The following is a 7,500-nucleotide window of genomic DNA, read 5'->3' as shown; positions in this document are numbered from 1 at the left end:
AGAGAGGGGAAACAGAGAATTAGAGAGGACAGAGAAAGAGAGAGAGAGAGAGAGAGAGGGAAAACATAGAATTAGAGAGGACAGAGAAAGAGAGAGAGAGAGAGAGAGGGAAAACAGAGAATTAGAGAGAACAGAGAAAGAGAGAGAGAGAGAGAGGGGAAACAGAATTAGAGAGGACAGAGAAAGAAAGAGAGAGGACAGAGAGAAAGAGAGATGACAGAGAGGACAGAGAGAGAGAGAGAGAGACAGAGAATTAGAGAGGACAGAGAAAGAGAGAGAGAGAGAGAGAGAGAGAGAGAGAGAGAGAGGGGAGACAGAGAATTAGAGAGGACAGAGAAAGAGAGAGAGAGAGAGAGAGAGAGAGAGAGAGAGAGAGAGACAGGGGAGACAGAGAATTAGAGAGGACAGAGAGAGAGAGAGAGAGAGAGAGAGAGAGAGAGAGAGAGAGCGAGGGGGGGGGGACAGAGAATTAGAGAGGACAGAGAAAGAGAGAGAGAGAGAGAGAGAGCGGGAAATCAGATTTAGAGAGGACAGAGAAAGAGAGAGAGGGAGAGAGAGAGAGAGAGAGAGAGAAACAAAGAGGAAAAGTGCTCGGTGCTTGGCCAGTGTGTGTGTGTGTGTGTCTGTGTGGGTGTAGTGGGTGGGATTCAAATCCATCAAGCATGAAAATAGAGACACACTCCATAAATATTCCCCGGATATAAAGCACGCAAGGCAAGAAGTGATATCGACAGTTTGTCACGGCAAGACTCCAAACTGTGATTACGCACAAAGCAACCAATGAAAAGTCATGGAAAGTTATAGAAAACCCCAGCTGGAGTCTAAAGACACAATATCGCCAAATCCCTACTAAAGTTAACGCCTCAACCCAGACTCCATCCACAACGTATGAAAACCAAATTGCCGCAGATGCTACGTTGACGGGGTCATTTCATTGGCTCGTTCATTTAAAGCCCCCTTCTGTAATTTCCCATGCTGTCAGTAGTAGTAGACTGGGTATCTCCACTGAGTGTTGTTCAGGGCAGCCAAGGTGGATCAAAGGGCTGAGAGACTCACTTCAAAGACGAAGCCAACAGAGTTGGGATGGTGGGGGAGAGAGACCTTGCCTTACATTTGACTACAGTGAGTGCTGAGATTAATTAAGTAGGGAATGAACATGCAACAATATATGCAAAGACTGTGTCCCAATCCTCTAAACTGGGTTCCTTTTATTGATATTCTCCTCTTTGTGATCACTGATGTGAAAGATCTGAGTACAGTTGACAAGAAGACTTGGTCTGGGGGTTTCTAGCTCTAATGCTTTCCCCTCCCCAGGTTTGAGACATCTGTCACAGCGAGACAAGAGAAGACAAGGACAGGATGGTGTTCAATCGTAATAAGACACAGATGGAGACAATAATCATCATCACAATAATCAAATTCATAACAATAATATAATCATGGTAATTATAATAATATAATTACAATCATAATAATATCCACACTACTAAACAATTAGAGCTGCTTCTTTTAAAAATCCACCTTTGCAGGAACAAGTCTCTCACTGTCACCGCTTGTAATGGACCCACTGCGGCACCCAGCTGTGCCCTGGACACCATATGTGAATTGATTGTCCCCCATCTATCTTCAGAGTTTGTACTGTTAGGTGACCTAAACTGGAACAGGCTTAACACCCCGGCCGTCCTACAATCTAAGCTTGATGCTCTCAATCTCACACAAATCATCAAGGAACCTACCAGGTACAACTCTAAATCAGTAACCATGGGCACCCTCATAGATATCATCCTGAACAACCTTCCCTCTAAATACACCTCTGCTGTCTACCAACCAGGATCTCAGCGATCACTGCTTCATTACCTGGGTGCGTACTGGGTTCGCGGTCAAACGACCACCCTTCATCACTGTCAAACACTCCCTAAAACACTTCAGCAAGCAGGCCTTTCTAATTGACCTGGCCCGGGTATCTTGGAAGGATATTGACCTCATTCCGTCAGTAGATGATGCCTGGTGGCTCTTCAAAAGTGCTTTCCTCTCCATCTTAAATAAGCATGCCCCATTCACAAAATGTAGAAATAAGAACAGATACCTTGGTTCACCCCAGACTTGCATTTTTCCACGGCTGGCCATGCTTTCCACCTGGCTACTCCAACCCTGGACAACATCTCAGCACCCCCTGCAGCAACTTATCACTCTTGCTATTGGTGACCTTCAATGCCATACAACACTCCTTCCGTGGCCTCCAACTGCTTTTAATGCTAGTAAAACTAAGTGGATGTTCTTCAACCGATTGCTGCCCACACCCGACCGACCCACTAGCATCACTACTCTGGACAGTTCTGACTTAGAATATGTGGACAACTACAAATACCTAGGTGTCTGGTTAGACTGTAAACTCTCCTTCCAGACTCACATTAAGCATCTCCAATACAAAATTAAATCTAGAATTGGCTTCCTATATCGTAACAAAGCCTCCTTCTCTCATGCTGCCAAACTTACCCTCGTAAAACTTACTATCCTACCGATTCTTGACTTCGGCGATGTCATTTACAAAATAGCCCCCAACACTCTACTCAGCAAACAAGATTCAGTCTATCACAATGCCATCTGTTTTGTCACCAAAGCCCCATATACTACCCATCACTGTGACCTGTATGCTCTCGTTGGCTGGTCCTCACTACATGTTCGTCTCCAAATCCACTTTCTCCAGGTCATCTACACGTCTTTGCTAGGTAAAGCTCCGCCTTATCTCAGCTCACTGGTCACCATAGCAACACCCACCCGTAGCACGAGCTCCAGCAGGTATATCTCAATGGTCATCCCCAAAGACATCACTTCCTTTGGCCGCCTTTCCTTCCAGTTCTCTGCTGCCAATGACTGGAACGAACTGCAAAAATCTCTGAAGCTGGAGTCTTATATCTCCCTCTCTAACTTTAAGCATCAGCTGTCAGAGCAGCTTACCGATCACTGTACCTGTACACAATCTGTAAATAGCACACCCGACTACCTCATCCCCATATTATTACTTACCCTCTTGATCTTTTGCACCCCAGTATCTCTACCTGCACATCATCATCTGCACATCTATCACTCCAGTATTAATGCTAAATTGTAATTATTTTCGACTCTAGGGCCTATTCATTGCCTACCTCCCTACTCTTCTACATTTGCACACACTATAGATTTTTCTATTTATCTTTTCTTCTGTGTTATTGACTGTACGTTTGTTTATGTGTAACTCTGTGTTGTTGTTTTTGTCACACTGCTTTGCTTTATCTTGGCCAGGTCACAGTTGAAAATGAGAAGTTGTTCTCAACTGGCCTACCTGGTTAAAGGTAAAAAAAAAATACTAATAATACTATGAATAATCACAATTATTATAATTCTAATCATATTCATAATAATATTAGAATCCTAATAGATATAATAATATAATCACAATAATATAATATACTACTAATAATAATAATAATCATATTGATAATCATCACAATCATTATCTTGATCGGAATCGGAATCGTACTCGCAATCATAATCATAATCATATTCCTAATCATTAGTTTGGTGTTTATATTTGTTTAGTTCACAAGTGAGTATTAATATTCATGTATGAAATGTAAATATGTTTTGTTGCATATCCCAACTCTCCCTGACACACCCTCGGAGAGTGGGGTCACAGCCAGGGTCGGCCATTATCAAAGGTGACCCTGGAGCAATTACGTTTAAGTGATAGCATTAAAAGAACATTAGAAAAACCTCCGAAACCTGACAGAAGAACACTGATTGAGTCGGAAGATCATGAACCAGACTGCCTCTTCCGCAGAGACAAGATTCTTGCCGCTCCGAATTACAGAAAGACGAGTCAGAATCGGTTGAACAAAACTGGCAGGTCCAGGTCCCCAACTATCCCAGACATCGTTCTCATTATTCATGTTGTTCCTGGATCGCTGCAACATCCTTCCCCCCCCCGACAACGTACGTCCAAACAGCGGAATCTCCGGAACATGATGGAATGGAATGCCTCATTAACTATTGAAGTGGTACGCGGCTCTGACATAAAAACTGGAGAGAGAAAAATCCAAGGCCAAGTCAAGTGGGGCCTTCAGAACATCAGACAAAACAAAGTATCTCATCCTATAAAACATGTTCACTATGAAATGGATGGGAGATGTCAGCCACGTTGTAGAAATACCTTCAGTTGTAAAACACTGGTTTGAGTTAAAACCAATACCCATTAGAGCTTACTATATTGTAGACTTACATACATTACATTTACTTTATTTGTTCATTTCAATATAAAATAAGCCAGACTTATCCACATGGCCTTCATCCAAAATGGCAGTCCGTGCAATAACACAGCTGAAAATCTCTTGCCAAAATGTCTTAGATATACAGTGGGTTTAATATTTCAAGACGCTGTATACACCTCCATTACCTGAAATGGTCTGAGATGGTCTGAGATGGCCCAAGAGGGCCTGAGAAGGCCTGAAATGGTCTGAGATGGTCTGAGATGGCCCAAGAGGGCCTGAGAAGGCCTGAAATGGTCTGAGATGGTCTGAGATGGCCCCGAGATGGCCCGAGATGGCCCAAGATGACCCAAGAGGGCCTGAGAAGGCCTGAGATGGTCTGAGATGGGCCCAAGATGGCCCAAGATGGCCCAAGAGGGCCTGAGAAGGCCTGAGATGGCCCGAGATGGCCCAAGATGGCCCAAGAGGGCCTGAGAAGGCCTGAGATGGTCTGAGATGGCCCGAGATGGCCCAAGATGGCCCAAGATGGCCCAAGAAGGCCTGAGATACTGAAGGAAATTGAATATTTATGGAAATACATCAGGAGATGCAGCTGTTTTCTGGACGATGTGGAGTAATTATGGTCTTTCAATCTGAATTTGTGTGTGTGTGTGTGTGTGTGTGTGTGTGTGTGTGTGTGTCTGTGTGTGTGTGTGTGTGTGTGTGTGTCTGTGTGTGTGTCTGTGTCTGTGTGTGTGTGTGTGTGTGTGTGTGTGTGTGTGTGTGTGTGTGTGTGTGTGTGTGTGTCTGTGTGTGTGTCTGTGTGTGTGTCTGTGTGTGTGTGTGTGTGGTATATAGCCTGTGGTTTTGGCGATGAATAGATTTGGCAGTGGGAGGTGATGTAAGCATTTGTATGCAAATGTTACAGTAGTGCGTGTGTGTGTTTTCACACACGTGTGTGTGTGTGTTCATCATAATAGATATCTGCACTTTTTCAGACTAGATGTGCAGGTGACGTGATCTGTGTGGTCCTTTATTTCTGTCCTGCACAATCGCTTTGTGTCTCGGTGACATGCGTGTAGATTCCGAGGTATTTCCATGTCATGAGGATTTATGATTTATTTATTTACGACCGTTTGCAATCTCTATTGACTATTCAGTCGTTCTTCACTGGAAGAATAAAAAAACTGTGTCCTTATTAGGGTTGAAAGCTACCAATTATTTACCAGAAGTTACCGGAATCTTCAGTAAATTTGGTAATTAACAGAAAATGTACGGCAATCTATCGTAACTTTAGTCACTTATAATGGAATAACAAAAAAAAATGAATAGATGTTATTAATTTATTTTATCTGTGGACCGTATTGTCCATTAATTTATAGTAGATAGACCATAAGAGAAAATCACCTAATTAATGAAAAAAAAGCATCTTATCAACAATGGCATTATTTTGAATGACCTCTATTACCCTTTTGAAACAACTGCTATCAGTTTGACGCCCAAAAAATATTAAAACACCAACAGTAATCAATAAGTTGATGGTTTATATTTATGTTTAACAGTTTTGACATTCTTAAAAAAAAAAAGATTTGCCTTATATAATTATTTAATATATTTCACATGTGATAATAAGGGCAGAGATAATTACAGACACCTGTGATAATAAGGCCAGAGAGAGGGTCAGAGATAATTACAGACACCTGTGATAATAAGGCCAGAGAGAGGGTCAGAGATAATTACAGACACCTGTGATAATAAGGCCAGAGAGAGGGTCAGAGATAATTACAGACACCTGTGATAATAAGGCCAGAGAGAGGGTCAGAGATAATTACAGACACCTGTGATAATAAGGCCAGAGAGAGGGTCAGAGATAATTACAGACACCTGTGATAATAAGGCCAGAGAGAGGGTCAGAGATAATTACAGACACCTGTGATAATAAGGCCAGAGAGAGGGTCAGAGATAATTACAGACACCTGTGATAATAAGGCCAGAGAGAGGGTCAGAGATAATTACAGACACCTGTGATAATAAGGCCAGAGAGAGGGTCAGAGATAATTACAGACACCTGTGATAATAAGGCCAGAGAGAGGGTCAGAGATAATTACAGACACCTGTGATAATAAGGCCAGAGAGAGGGTCAGAGATAATTACAGACACCTGTGATAATAAGGCCAGAGAGAGGGTCAGAGATAATTACAGACACCTGTGATAATAAGGCCAGAGAGAGGGTCAGAGATAATTACAGACACCTGTGATAATAAGGCCAGAGAGAGGGTCAGAGATAATTACAGACACCTGTGATAATAAGGCCAGAGAGAGGGTCAGAGATAATTACAGACACCTGTGATAATAAGGCCAGAGAGAGGGTCAGAGATAATTACAGACACCTGTGATAATAAGGCCAGAGAGAGGGTCAGAGATAATTACAGACACCTGTGATAATAAGGCCAGAGAGAGGGTCAGAGATAATTACAGACACCTGTGATAATAAGGCCAGAGAGAGGGTCAGAGATAATTACAGACACCTGTGATAATAAGGCCAGAGAGAGGGTCAGAGATAATTACAGACACCTGTGATAATAAGGCCAGAGAGAGGGTCAGAGATAATTACAGACACCTGTGATAATAAGGCCAGAGAGAGGGTCAGAGATAATTACAGACACCTGTGATAATAAGGCCAGAGAGAGGGTCAGAGATAATTACAGACACCTGTGATAATAAGGCCAGAGAGAGGGTCAGAGATAATTACAGACACCTGTGATAATAAGGCCAGAGAGAGGGTCAGAGATAATTACAGACACCTGTGATAATAAGGCCAGAGAGAGGGTCAGAGATAATTACAGACACCTGTGATAATAAGGCCAGAGAGAGGGTCAGAGATAATTACAGACACCTGTGATAATAAGGCCAGAGAGAGGGTCAGAGATAATTACAGACACCTGTGATAATAAGGCCAGAGAGAGGGTCAGAGATAATTACAGACACCTGTGATAATAAGGCCAGAGAGAGGGTCAGAGATAATTACAGACACCTGTGATAATAAGGCCAGAGAGAGGGTCAGAGATAATTACAGACACCTGTGATAATAAGGCCAGAGAGAGGGTCAGAGATAATTACAGACACCTGTGATAATAAGGCCAGAGAGAGGGTCAGAGATAATTACAGACACCTGTGATAATCTGATGTATCCAGAAGGGCCTCCAGATGTTCCTCTGTAATTTGGGAGAAGATTATTTCAGCTTTTGCCCTTTTGATTCCAGGATACTGTTTCGGG

The 7,500-nt window shown here is 42.7% G+C and overlaps 1 protein-coding gene across 3 annotated transcripts in view; it reads right to left on the bottom strand.

Annotated features, from left to right (window-relative positions):
- LOC110500755 (protocadherin-7) overlaps nucleotides 1–7,500 on the bottom strand; it is a 216,500-nt gene that overhangs the window by 164,109 nt on the left and 44,891 nt on the right. The gene's annotated exons all lie outside the window — the stretch shown is intronic.

This window comes from Oncorhynchus mykiss, chromosome 21 (assembly GCF_013265735.2).
Source record: "Oncorhynchus mykiss isolate Arlee chromosome 21, USDA_OmykA_1.1, whole genome shotgun sequence".
Classification (NCBI taxonomy): domain Eukaryota; kingdom Metazoa; phylum Chordata; class Actinopteri; order Salmoniformes; family Salmonidae; genus Oncorhynchus; species Oncorhynchus mykiss.
Note: the sequence above shows the minus strand (reverse complement) of the source record. Positions and strands in the feature narration are given on the sequence as shown.